General features: G+C 38.6%; 1 long non-coding RNA gene across 1 annotated transcript in view; it reads left to right on the top strand.

Moving 5' to 3' along the window:
* LOC108502734 overlaps positions 1 to 12,609 on the top strand; it is a 17,834-nt gene extending 5,225 nt beyond the window's left edge. The window contains exon 3 of the long non-coding RNA XR_001876579.1: positions 12,513 to 12,609. This is a non-coding gene — a long non-coding RNA (uncharacterized LOC108502734). The remainder of the gene's footprint in view (positions 1 to 12,512) is intronic.
* Positions 12,610 to 13,177: the final 568 nt, after the last annotated feature.

Raw genomic sequence — 13,177 nt, 5'->3', positions numbered from 1 at the left:
TTTCCCCTTCTGTGTATTTGTCTCATATATTTATATATATATATATATTTGCTAGAACTTTGGCTGCCTGGTTTTCCTTTTTGTCGTTTTTTTTTTCCTTCCCTCTCTGGGAAGGGGACCCTGTTGTCGAGTTTCGGAGACTTGGCAGGACGCCAACTCCAAACTGGTACAGGCACCTGCCCCGCTGTTGTCTGAAGAAGGACATTCTCCAGAAACAAGAGAAATAAAAAAATGTGTGAAGACTTGGAAGAGGAGACTAATTTCTCCATGAATCCACAGCTCCAGCAATGCTCTGGGTATGCAGGATGCATGGGCAGTGCTGTCCCTGTGCACTGGAACATTCTCCATGAACAAATGTTTTATATCAAAATGGCTTCATGAAATGAACATTCAAAGATAGAGAGGAGGTTGCAAAGTGTCTCCTAACCCAAGAGAAATCACATTCTGCCTGCTCTGGTGTCTTGATGTTATGGTGAAAAAGACAGTTGATTGCCAAGCCACTAATTTATCATTCATGGCATGGTATACTTGGCTTTTGCTTGACTCTGGGAGTAGTTGTGGGGTTTGTGGAGTGGAGCTGACCCATGTGTTTGTGTGTTGCTGTGCTTAAACTGAATATGCTTTGTTCTGGAGTGTGACGTGGAAGTCTCAGCTCTGTAGCATTAGTGTTACCCAGGTTTTGCTTATCCTTCAGGAGCAGTAACCCCTGCTACCAACACCACAGGTTCTGAAGAACCAACAGTATAATGTGCCTTAATCACACTTGCAGCTTTGGGCAGGTGAACTTATTTGCTTCCTAGCCAGATGCATTACTCATTGCGTTACTCAGATTGTGACCAGATTTGCCTGAATATTGTTCAATGTCTCCCTCTTAAATTTGTACTCAAGTAGATGGAGTGCTGACTGTGCATTTCTGTGGGGGAAAGAAATCAACTACTTACATTCAGAAGCTGCAAAGCAAAAGGGGTGCTTCATCTCTGTCGTCAGTGAGATTTGAGAACCCCAAATTGTTACTGGGCCTGAGCTGGTGGTGTAATTTTGTGAAAGTAGTGGGTAACAGATCGTGTGTCTTGTGTAATATCTCTTCCAGTGGGGCTTCTGAATCCTCCCTAGATTCTTTGTAATAACAAGTAATACAGTTTATTAGACAGTATTGGGTTTACAAATGCAAAATCAGGGGTTCTATCTGTTGGAATAAGACTTGCTGCAAACACTGAGTGGGCTAACTAAAGGCCTGTAAGGAGCCTGTAACAGGATTGAGACCTGTGCCAAGACTTTTGGTCACTGGAAGAAAAAGAATTGTACCTTACCAAAGTATTTAGAATTTGTCACACAAGAAAATAACCAGCTCAGACGGAAGCTAATGAAAGGTAGATTTTCACAAGGAATGCAGAATTTCTCCTTTTCACGAGGAGTCTGGAATGCTGTCTGTCTTCCTCGGGCTTGTTGATGTAAGAGAAGGTGGGAGTTCACAGAAAATGACACCCAAGGCTCTTCACTGAACAGATGCAATAAATATCCCAGCATCTTAATAAAGCTCTGCAGAGTGCAAAGGGCTGTGTGAAATACCTGACACAGCTTGTTATTAGAACATTCAAAAATACAGGCAAAGAGAATTAGGTTAGCATCAGGTGAAGGCTCGAAGGAAGAAGCTATCAATTGGATGTTTGGGGATATTTTTTGTTATTATGGTTGTTATTCGTTATTTTGTCTTGGCTGCTGCTGCCATCTACAAGGCTTCTGCAGCACTGGCAGTATCTGCACAGAAGGAAGGGAGTGTGGATAGAAGAGAAATACATGGAACTTGCAGCTCATGAGCTCAACTTCAGGGAAGGAAGGGACATTTTCAGCGGAACAGAAAGCAATGGCTGAAAATCTGAGTTCCTTCAGGAAAGGCTTCTTAAGTGAAAACTAAGACTAGCAGTTGGGTGTGTTAAATTTGGCTGTTTCATGAACTAAGTGGGAGAACCAGCCAAATGGATTTACTCCCTCATGTGAGTGGCAGGGAAAAGAAAGGAGCTTTTTGCTTTCATATAAAGGGGAAAAAAAAACCAAACATAGAAAAAACACTTATATTGTTTAGCCAGCACTTCTTCCTCGCTACCAGAGAAGTGTTGAGGGACATTGAGGACAACAATTTTTGGGTCAAGAAATCTGGCAAATATCCTTAGAAAAGTGAAGCAAACCTTAATTTTTGTTCACTATCTGTACACAAGCTTTTATCTGAGCTGGAATGTTACCACTGTCTGTTACGCTTTGTCCAGCACTTATATATGTCTCCTAATCACACCAGTTATGTTATGATGGAAATCTAGCAATTCTAGTATCTGAGGAAACTGTGGAACAAGAGCAGTAACAAAGAAATTGATGGATGATTCCAGTTAGTCCATGGAAGAATTGCTGTTACTGAGCAAGAGAGTGAGTGAAACAAAAGCTGGAGAACTAACTAGAGGGGTTATTACTATGGTAGAAGATACTGCAGGTAGTTTCAGGTGAATAAGCTTACTCAGTAGTCAAGAAGGTGGCCAAAAATTTCTTCACTTGGTAAATTGAGTAGCATTTGTGTAGTGCAGGTTTGAATCTGCTGTGTGAAATATCATAATAGAGTTTTCTAAGAATCCAGGAATTTTTATTCAAGAAACCTCAGTCCTGGGGGCAAAAGAATCCAATCCTGCACAAAGCACAACTTGGCAGGTGCTGGGTTACATCCAAAGAAAGTATGACCTGTGCTTCATATATCACTGAGTATCCAGTATCGGCCTACCAGTGGCAGGGTTAGAAGGAACCTTTCTTCTGGTTTGGCTCTGCATCAGTCCCTGCAGAATATCAATATAGCCTGGGATAATGTGATTACCAGTAATAGTAATCCACTTGTGTCTTGGTGGAAAATGTTCTAATGGGACAAAAGTTTACTGCAGCTTTGCCAGCTAGTTCAGTTGATGTGTTGGATCTACACGGTTTGCATGCTGTTAGGAGTGAGGGCTGGGGCTCGTCTGAAAGAGGCTGTGAAGAATAGCATGGTACCTGGAAATCCCTTTTCTCTGGACTGGTACCAGAATGATGTCTCATTCTGTGTAAACACTGACACCTTGCCAATAGAATTAAAGATTGTCAGCAGCTGCTCTGTGGGTTGCAGTGCTGGGAGCTGCTCTGCTCTGCCCAGTGCTTGGCCAGGGGAGGGGTGGGAGGTGGAGGAGCCAGTTCTGAGAATCAGTTTCAGTGAAGGGAGTTCTGAATTGCTCCTCTGGATTTTGAAATGCAGGGGCTGAAAAGCTTCACAAGGCGGTTTTATTGTTTAATCAAATAAAGCTGTACCCTAAAAAAAAAATGGTAGTGTAATTTTTAGTCCTTTTCTGCCTTGGAAAACCTAATTAGAGCAATTTTCAAGAGACAGGGTTATTTCAGGAAGTTATAGGCAGGATCTTTTGTTAAAGAAAATGTTAAAAAAGATAAAATAGCATTGTGTAAGGAAGGACTGTGACCTCCTTCCCCCCAGTTCTTCTGCTTGTTTGGAGCTGTGCTTTAATCAGAGTCAAAACAAAGAGAATAAAGGAAGATTAAAACATACTGTCATAGAACAATGTGAATTTCACACTTTTATTAAATGGAGCTAGCACAAAATCTGGATATTTCCAGTTTCAGGTTAAAAAAATATTTTGAAATCTTAGGTGGATATAAATAGCATCTAACTTTTTGTGTTGGACTTTGCTGAGGTGCCATAAACTGCTGCTGCCCTCTCCATTTGCTTTGCTTTTCACAAATACAAGGTGATACAAATGACAGAATTAGCAACCTGTTAAATTGCTGCCTTTCAAATTTATTTAATTATTTCATTTTGGTATGGTGTTTCATGTTGATGCTTTAAATAGTAGTGGGCACATTTTGTATTCTTTCTCTGTAAGTCATTAACATTTAATCTAACTGCAAGTAGATATAGAACTGACATTTATTTGCCGTGGTCAATTCAAATTGTCCGTAGCCCCATTGTTTCTTTTATTAACAAGGAACTAAAATAATCTTTAAAAAAACCTATAAACCGGTGAAGTTTACTGTTGGCAAAATCTCCCGTGATCTTTGACTAGGATATTGTTATTTAAGAAGTAAAGCAACCCATCAAATAATTTTTTTGCACTTCAGTTTAAAGTGCAGTTAAGTAGCGCAGTAAATATTAAATCCATTGATGTGTGCTTTATGTTTTATCATATTCAAAGTGATCCATGCACAATTAGGTTTGCTTGAATTAAAGTCTAAGAATATAGTGCTGATTTAAATGCATTGCTGTCTATTAGGAAAAAAAAATCCATGACAACCTAATGTTTTCTCATTCTTTCTATGTAGTTAATTTAATGCCTAATAAAAGTATATGTTTTTCTAATTTTTACAAATAGCAATTCATGACTTAGGCCCTACACTTGTTCACTGAGCTGAGTCAAACCCTGAAATGAATCCCTGGAAGTAGAAAATGAGGTTTTTTTATAATTTTAAAATACTTTAAACCACCAATATATTTGTTTATTTTCTAAGCAATTACTTCAATTTGCTGAGTCAGATTTCTATAAGTTAACTTAGTAAAACAGCTCACTGTGGTTTTGCTGAAGGCTTATTTTTGGGAACATGGGACATGGCATTTGGGGGCGCTGTCAAACAGACCTCGTGAATCCAGCTGGTTTATGAAGGCTGTGTTCTGCTGGGTTCACAAGCACTGAGGGTCCTTGGGGCTCAGCAGGGGCAGAGGTGGACCAAGACTTTCCAGTGTGATGATTGACAGATACCCAGGATGGATTCAAACCTCTGTCCTGCTCTAAAGGATTGAATTCCAAACACAAGCCACTGGCTGGGAAGGCCTTTGCCCCATAACTGCTGTGAGCATTATGCCAAAGAACCAAGCACGTGGTGGCTGAGGAGCCAGACTGGCTTGTATAGAGATGATTCCATGTGTAAATAATTCAAATTAATATGAATGTCTCATTCCATCCATGATATGTATGTTTTTCAGAACAGTATACAGGAGACACTACAATGCAGCTTTGAACATAGTCACAGGAGAGGAGGGGAAATATAGGCGTAGGTATTTCTATTTTTTTAATCACCTGGATTGATCACCAATTCTGTGATCAGTCCTTGGTTATTTAACAGTCATTTGTGGAATTGAAAAGGCTGGAGGGACCTGCTGTGGGATCAAGGAATGTCCACACTGAGCGCACCAGTTTTGGGAACAATTTTAAGCAGAGTAACATGCTGCATATCCCAGTGCTCCTAAGTGCTGGTTTTAAATTCTTTTACCTCCGTTTTAACAGGAAACACTTTCCCGAGAACGGAATTAGGGAGTATTTGGCAAAAATGTAGTAAGTAGCTATCTTCACCCCTCTTCCCAGTTTCAGTTTCCTGAGAAATTTCCCTGTTAATCATGGGTCGAGAGAATAAGATTTGCCCTTAATTAAAACATAGACTTATTTCACAGTTCTGTTTGCATCTTCTCCACAGGTTTCATTTATTCTTTTTTCTGCAGAAACGAAATAACTGTGTTTTTCTGCTAAAATAAACTGACAAAATAGCTTTCCATAAATAGAATGGGTATTTAAAGCTGTTCATTTAAACTTATGCAGCAAAAGGTAGATGAATCCATTTAATCTTTTGGCAATTAAAAATGAATGTTAAATTAATTAGAAACATTACTCGAATTATTCTGAAATTGAAATAATGATCTGTACTAAAGTATTCCTTTTTAAAGTATTTCTTTTTGATTATTTAATATTAATGTGTTTTTAATAGATTGCATGCTAAACGAAACAAAACAAAAAAGCCCCATAGCATGTAAGTTCTGCAAGAATTTAAACATTTCCGTTTCTTCCCATTTCTCTGCCACAGAATATGTGTGGATTTGTGGGGTGCATTGTGCATTATTTACCCTGGTTTCAGTCACTGGATGTTGGTCATTTCTCTGTCAGTGGGTTCTGGTCGGTTCTGAGGGTTGTATCTAACAGGAGGTGGCAGCTGTAAGGTTCATTTCACAAGTGTTCTAGCAGGATGTGTGCAACTAGGAAGCCTGGGCAATGGCAGGTGATTTCCCTAAATCTCCTACCATGAGGGTTTTGGTATCCATTAAGTTCAACTCAGTATGGAAATGGCACGTCAGCTCAACTAAATCTCTTGATTAGGTCCTTTGTTAAGAAAATGCATGATAAAAATAGCATGAGTAACATAATAATTGGGACTTTTTGCACACATTTCAGAGAAGGAGAAATATATGCATTTAATAGATCGTGACCTTTAGAAGGTACAGAATACTGCTTGAAGCAGCACCACTGTTCTTCTGAACCTTTTATTTAGCTTTTTTTTTTATTTTATGGATGAGTGCTTTGAGAGAGGACACCCCAAAGGTCACCTCATCAGTGTCTCTGGGTGGCCCATGGCAGGGTTTAGGGGCCAGGTGAGGAGGGGAGGCTGTGCCAGGTGCTGGCTGCTGATGGTCCCAGTACTGCAGCTGTCCTGATGAATAGCTGGGGGTGGATCTCTCCAGTGTCTAATTCCTTATGCACCCATTTGTGTTTCTGGCCTCCCTGACACGCCCTGACAAAGGTTTGATGATTTTAATGGTGTGGTATGAAAAAGTAGTTCATTTCATTTTTGCTCCCAGTAGTGTGTTAAAGCTCCTGTATCTTGAGAACGAGTGAATAATGATTTCCTGTTCACCTTTTGATCACTACAGTAATTTCATTGGCCTTTATAATATTCTTCACTGTCTTCCTTCATGTGACTGGGTCACAATTTATGGAGTTGCTTTAGGTCTGCACTTGTTCCATACCTGTAGTTGTCCATATTGGTCATCTCTAGCTTTTCTCACGCTCTGCAGTCTGCTCTGATAAGAAGGCCAGAAAGCAGCAATGTTGACTTCATACCTCTCACTGCACTCCCTAAAAGGATGGGTTTTTCAAAGTTTTCCTCACTGGAACTGGGTCAGTTTTGTTCAGGCAAACAACAAGCTGGCTGCAAAAGGAGCTTCCCATTTTACCAAACAGCGTGTGGATTTAGATTGACATTACTGAATGACTTACATGTGGCAAAAAATAGTCTTTTCCTGGACTAAACGATCCAGTTTTAAGTGATTTTTTTCTTTTTTCTTTTGTGAGCCAAATGGGTGGAGAGGATGGACCACTAGACTGGGGGAGAGATACCTAATATTGAGAAAAAAATAGGTTTATCCGAGTTTTAGGGGGAGGGCCTCTCATTTGCTAATGTTGAGGGCCAGAATTGCAAATGGGGCCTAATTTTCTGCTTTGAGGGAAATGTCTGAACTAGTCATATGTCTCTTCTGATCTTTAGGAGCAAAAGCAGAGAGAATTGGCTTCCAATTCTCGGTGGTATTTGCTATAACTTTCTCTTAGGACAATTCTACTGAGGTTAATCTAATCCACTAAGGTTCCATTCCTTTCTTTGTCAACTCTTTTAAACCCAGTCCCTATGTTAACCTTAACAATTCAAGGATCAACTCTTTTAGGACATAATCCCATGTGACTTCTGATAATCCTATGTCAAGGCACACAGTAAATGCTTGTAGGAAAGTGGCATGGAACAATTACATTTGCTCTCTGGGATTATGTGCAATATGCTCTTAGAGTATGGGCTTTAAAATAGGAAATCTTTAATGTTGAACAGCTCTTGTAAAAACAGTTTATGGTTCTGAAATTAGATTTTCTAAAAAAATAACCACATAAAACCTTATTTCAATATCATTCTTCCCCTAAAAAGGGAGGGAGAAAAGGCACTTTCTCCCCCTTCTCTATTTTGAATCAAATGATAAGTCACAAAATAACTTCATTAGCAGCAGTACATGTGAGACATGGACTATAGGCTCAATTTCCATAACTTCCAGATAGCATTAGCTGTATGGACAGGGGTAACATCACAGTCTTCAGTGGAGCTGGAGCAGAAAACAAGGCAAATGATTTTCTCCTTTTATTCCAACCCCAAGGTCCAGTGATCGTCCTCTAAACTCCATGAAATAATTTATTTTTAAAATACATAATTTTTTAGTCACTTCCTATGTTACCTGCAGAAAAAAAGTGATGTAAATAAAATACTTTCTAATTTATTCTTTTTCCAGTTTAAAGATTAATTTTGTGGGATGGCTTGATGCTGTGTTGTGTCCTGGCAGCAGTGCAAGGCAGTTGTCAGGCTGGCACAGCCACCTGTGTAATTCATGGGCAAGTGCATGGCCATGCAAAAAGGTTAAGAAGTTCCACGTGACTTTTGAATTCCCATGAGCTTTTTGTATTAAACATACACGAACGTACATATTAAATGTACGTAAGCTTTTTGTATTAAACAGTTCAGCCTTAAATGCTGCACAGAGCATGCAGTGAGATGGAAAAGACTCCTTGGGACACAGTGTGGACCCAATGGGACCTTTTAAAGTCTCCTTATTTAGATGAAAAATATTTTGAGATCTCGGTGATCTGATATTGCTGTAAATTTACCAACAGCTGCTGTAATCTGTCATTCTGATGACATATAATCAATTTTCGCTCTAAAACAGAAGAGCAGAATTACTGAGGTGTAAATGCCCATTATTTGTAAACAGCTCAGTGCCATCACAAACATGTTCTCTTGCTTATTTAACACACTTTTGCATCTCAATGACTGCTGATCCCTCCAGGTTTGCTCATCCTACTCTCTTCTGGCCAGTGATTTTTAGTGTTTCCTAGATAGTCTCAGCTAGCATTTCTGTTGTGATGGACATTGCCTGTAATCTTCCTGTGGAACATGGTTGTGTCTTTGATATAGTCTAATAACATTTAATTAAAGCCTGATGGGCATTCTCTTGCTGAACTTATCACCCTTTCCAACAAACGACCATTTTCCCTGTCGTCTTTCTCCGTACTGGTGATTTGTGACTCTCAAAAGAATCAGAGTGTGTTTCATGTGGATGCTGATCCTATCTGCACGTGCATCCTGGTAGAGGATTAGATTTTGACAGGAACATTTGAAATTCTAAACATTCCTGTTTTCTCAAGTCCCAGCCTCTACTAGTTTGTGGTCCAGGGACTCTGAGCCAGAGGCAGCAGTTTGATACCTACAAGTCCTGTGTGGATTTTTGTTGCATGACTCTCCTCATTCATATCTCCTCTGGTCCTGAGGTAAGGAGATCCACCTGGTGTGACATGGACACGTATTTCCTTTGGGTTCTCCTAAACTCCAGTTTTATTGGGTAGCTACAACTCCTTCTTGCATTGGAAGAGACTGTGAGCAGTTGTTCCCTCATATTCTCCATAGTACTTGTCGTTTCTCAAATGTGATTAGAGATAACTGTAGATGTGGATTTTTTAGTTTGAATATTGTTGAATTTACCTCATTTCCGTAAGTTTATTAGAGACCTGTTCTCTAAAATTTGTAATATGTGCAAACTGAGTACTACCTATACTTCAAAGGAGAGTAACTGTTTGTCTCAAAGTAGGAAACATGGCTTTTGTTGTGTAATGTTTCAGAAACAAGCACCCACTGGTTTTGTACAAATCTGTAAGAAAACTTAATGAGCTAAGTAAAATACTGCCACATGATTCATGAGTCACAGGTGTGCGTTCCTCTTTACTTACGTTAATGTTACTAGATGAATTTCTGACTTAATATTAACCTGTATAATGATTGTACTCTTTAGCTAAACTTCAGATAAAATGGAAAAATCTCTTTTGGATTACCATTTTGGTCTCTTGAGTTGCTGACATGTATGAATTATTTTCTATTAAGTAAACAGTCCTCTGAAAGGTGAACTATGTAGCGTATTCTCACTTCAGAATTCGCATTCTGTTCCCTAGTTATAACACTCAGGGGTGATGTTTATGCTTTCTGATTTCCTAAGTGGTTTTTAGGTAACTTCACTATTCCAATTACCATCTCTTTGTCATGTATTCAAATTCAGATGAGAAAAAAGCAGTCAGGGAAGAGACAAGTGGTGACTGGAAGCTGACTAACTACCAGAGCTGGTTCCAGAATCTCTTTTCTTTATTTTGTTTATTTTTTCATTGCTTATTCAGTAAAGAAGACCTAGGCAAAATAAAAGTGTTATCTTTTTTATGGGTATTCATTTATCTTATGGGCCTTTGTGTCTCATCTCCTTAATATATTTTACTTATGGTTCTTTTCTCATTTTTTTTGCAGGTTTCTGCTGTATTTTTAACTTTGCATTCACTTTCTTATAAAAATTTTCACTGTCTTGCCAGCAAAACACTAGGCAAAAAAAAGACTTTGCGGCTTTTCAAAATGGTACAATCTTGGCAACCCAAAGTGTGTGCCAAGTGAGCTGAACAATATTTTGCTCTTAAAAAACTGGGGAAAAAAGGACTATTCCTCTAAATTTATTTCAATATTTCCATTTTCTTAAGCGTGGACATTCCTTACAATTGGATAATGGCAGCTTTCTCACTGTTGGGCTTTTTTTTTAAAGTGAAACATGTCTTATTTTATATGTTCTTCCTTCATAAAAAAACCACTTCACTCTTTGGTGTTTCCGAATCCCTGATTTCAGAAGTGATGTTTGGGAATGGCGAAGCACAGAGGTGACACAGGGAAACAGGGAACTTCTTGGAGTCTTCTAGAAAAAGCAGCCCTTTAAGTGTCACTTAAATAATCCATCCTCAGCAGCTGTGCGTGCAGAGCCTGTCATCCCATATGGATGCTCCTCGGAATAAAGAAGTGTGTGTTTATTGAGGTGGTTTAGCACTGGGTTTGGGACCTTCTCAGTGAGCTGTTAACTGAGCATGGTGTTTCTGTAGCATCTTGTAATTGATAGCACAGTTTATAGATTACATTATGCCAATTATAGGGACTGATATTTTTTTCTTTGATCAAATAAAGCGAGCTGTGTGTAATTTAAAAGCTGCAGGAAATTCCATTCCTGTACTAAATGATTAAAACTTGGTGCAGGCTGATCTTTAATCATTCATTTTTAGATAATCCTTGCCTTCAACTACCCAACCAATGGAAAATGATGGCATAAAAGAGAGTTACGATTATTGTGTACTAAAATGATTTTAAATTCTGGGATTTCAAAGCTGGCAGTTGCAGAAGCATCAGCGTGGAGCTGTTCTGCACTTTGGGCTTTGGTGCCTGTGCATGGAGAGCTGTGGAGAATCCAGCTGTGCTGGAGCTTGTGCTTCCTGTTCCTCAGTGGATGCCTCTTGGGTTTGGGGAAGGGCACAGTACTCTGTGGGATGGCTGTGGGTGTCAGGTCTTATGTCTAATAAGAAAGTTATCTGCATTTTTACATTTGAGCTTCTTCTGCTTGGGTCTGTCTGTTCACTTAGGCTTCAAAATTTCTCTTTAAGAAGCCAGCTTAATATGTAATAGCATAGCTCTGCTGTGTATTTGTTCCAAAGTCTTACTGTAGATTCAAAAAAAAACCCCAATTAACATTGGAACCTATGAGATTCCTTGCCAAGACCTCATCTTTGTAACAATTATTCAGCTAGTGTTCAATCCACATTAAAATCAGGCCCAATTTGCATAAAATGTCTAAGCAGTGCACAGCATCTTGCTGCCTGTTAAATCTGCTTTGATCTCCTCACCAACTATTTTTTGTAATAAGTGATGAGTTGAGATGAGTTTACCTTCATCCAAATCTTACCCTTTCTGCTTCTTCTTATTCTTTCTTATTCTTTGTACCTTTATAGCACTTTCTTCCTTAATTTTCCCATTTGTCCTTCATTTTCTTTGGAAAAAAAATCTCCAGACTTGTCTTCCCCCACCATCTGAATGCTCAAAATACAATTCTTTCAGCATATTAAGACTTTCAGTAAAAATTTCTGATTGTGGAGTACATTTCCACTTGCTTAAAAAGAAGCATCGAATAACAAAGTCAGCAAATGCAATATGGGGAGTAAAGAAGTTATGGGACATTGTAAATTGATTTATGTCCTGATTCTGCAGTAATTTACATGTGTTCTGTCTAATTTTGGAAGGGCAATTTTTTGCAAAAACCTGAAGTCAAGTAGATTTTCAAATCTACTTGACTGAAAAGTTACTGGGAACAAGTTTATCTCTGTTAGTGTTTATGAAAAAAAATGGCACAAGGCAAAGCAGCTTTGCCAAGTAAACAATATTACCTTTCTCGTGGAGCATCTGTGTGCTCCTCATTTGCTCAGGACAGTTCCATCTCCGGTAAAATAGCTGAAATGGTTTTGAAGTCATATTTGAGGATTACCCTTTGCCATGAGCTATTTCTCACAATGAAATCCAGTAACTTCAGATCCTGAAATAAGGTCAGAAGTTGAGGTAATTAAGTTAAAATACACAATTAGTTGTGAAACTAGCCTATTTCCTGTTCTTTTGATAATAGTGTTTTCTGTGACTGAGATGCTTTCACTTCACTTCAGGATGTTTTTACTGCAAGTATAGAAAATTATATGCAATAGAGACATATTAGCAGTGATGCTGTAAGTTGGAAATTTTAATAATTTTCAGATTTACTTTTAAATCTCTGATTTGTATTTAATTAGTGTTTCTTGTCTTTTACTCAGGCCACATGTAGCTTTAAAAGCATAAGCTCTACAAGGGAGACAGTGGCAGGAAAAAGCCCTACTGTTTTTTTAAAGCAAGCAAGGACACCCATTCAACTGAAAATCAATGTATGTTTTTCTTACTACAGAATCTGTGTGTAATTGATGTATATGCTGTAAAGTGGTAGCAATTGGAGTTAATGTGCTTTAGAATTTGCTGCTAAAGTTCCATGCAGAAAACACCTTTAATTTAGCAACAGAAAAACTAAGTTTTGCTGCATGAGAAAGAGAATTAAGTAGCTATAATAGCAAAAAAAAAAAGCAGTACTGAGAAAACAAACACATTGTCAAATCTAAAAATTTAATTTACAGGAGTAACTTCCCAAATTTAAGTCTATATTTAAGTCTCTAGAATATCTTACACAAAGGCACTAATACCAGACTTTGTCTCCACATCTCTGCGAGCTCCCCTTTCTGTGGTGGTTACTGTTAAGTCACAGTTTCTGATGCTCTGAGTTCACTGCTGGGGAAACACTCATGTAGCCACCTGGGAAACAGCTGACAGACTGCTTTGGTGTTGGTTTAAGCAGAATGTTAGAGCCTCTGAATAAGCTTGTAGAAAGAGTATTTTCTTTTTTTCCTTGCTACCTTCACATTTCTCTTGCTTACTTGTTGGTTTTTTTCCC

Source organism: Lepidothrix coronata, unplaced genomic scaffold (assembly GCF_001604755.1).
Source record: "Lepidothrix coronata isolate B3197 unplaced genomic scaffold, Lepidothrix_coronata-1.0 Scaffold124, whole genome shotgun sequence".
Classification (NCBI taxonomy): Eukaryota; Metazoa; Chordata; class Aves; order Passeriformes; family Pipridae; genus Lepidothrix; species Lepidothrix coronata.
The sequence above is the reverse complement of the archived record's forward strand: the minus strand, read 5'-3'. Positions and strand labels throughout refer to the sequence as shown.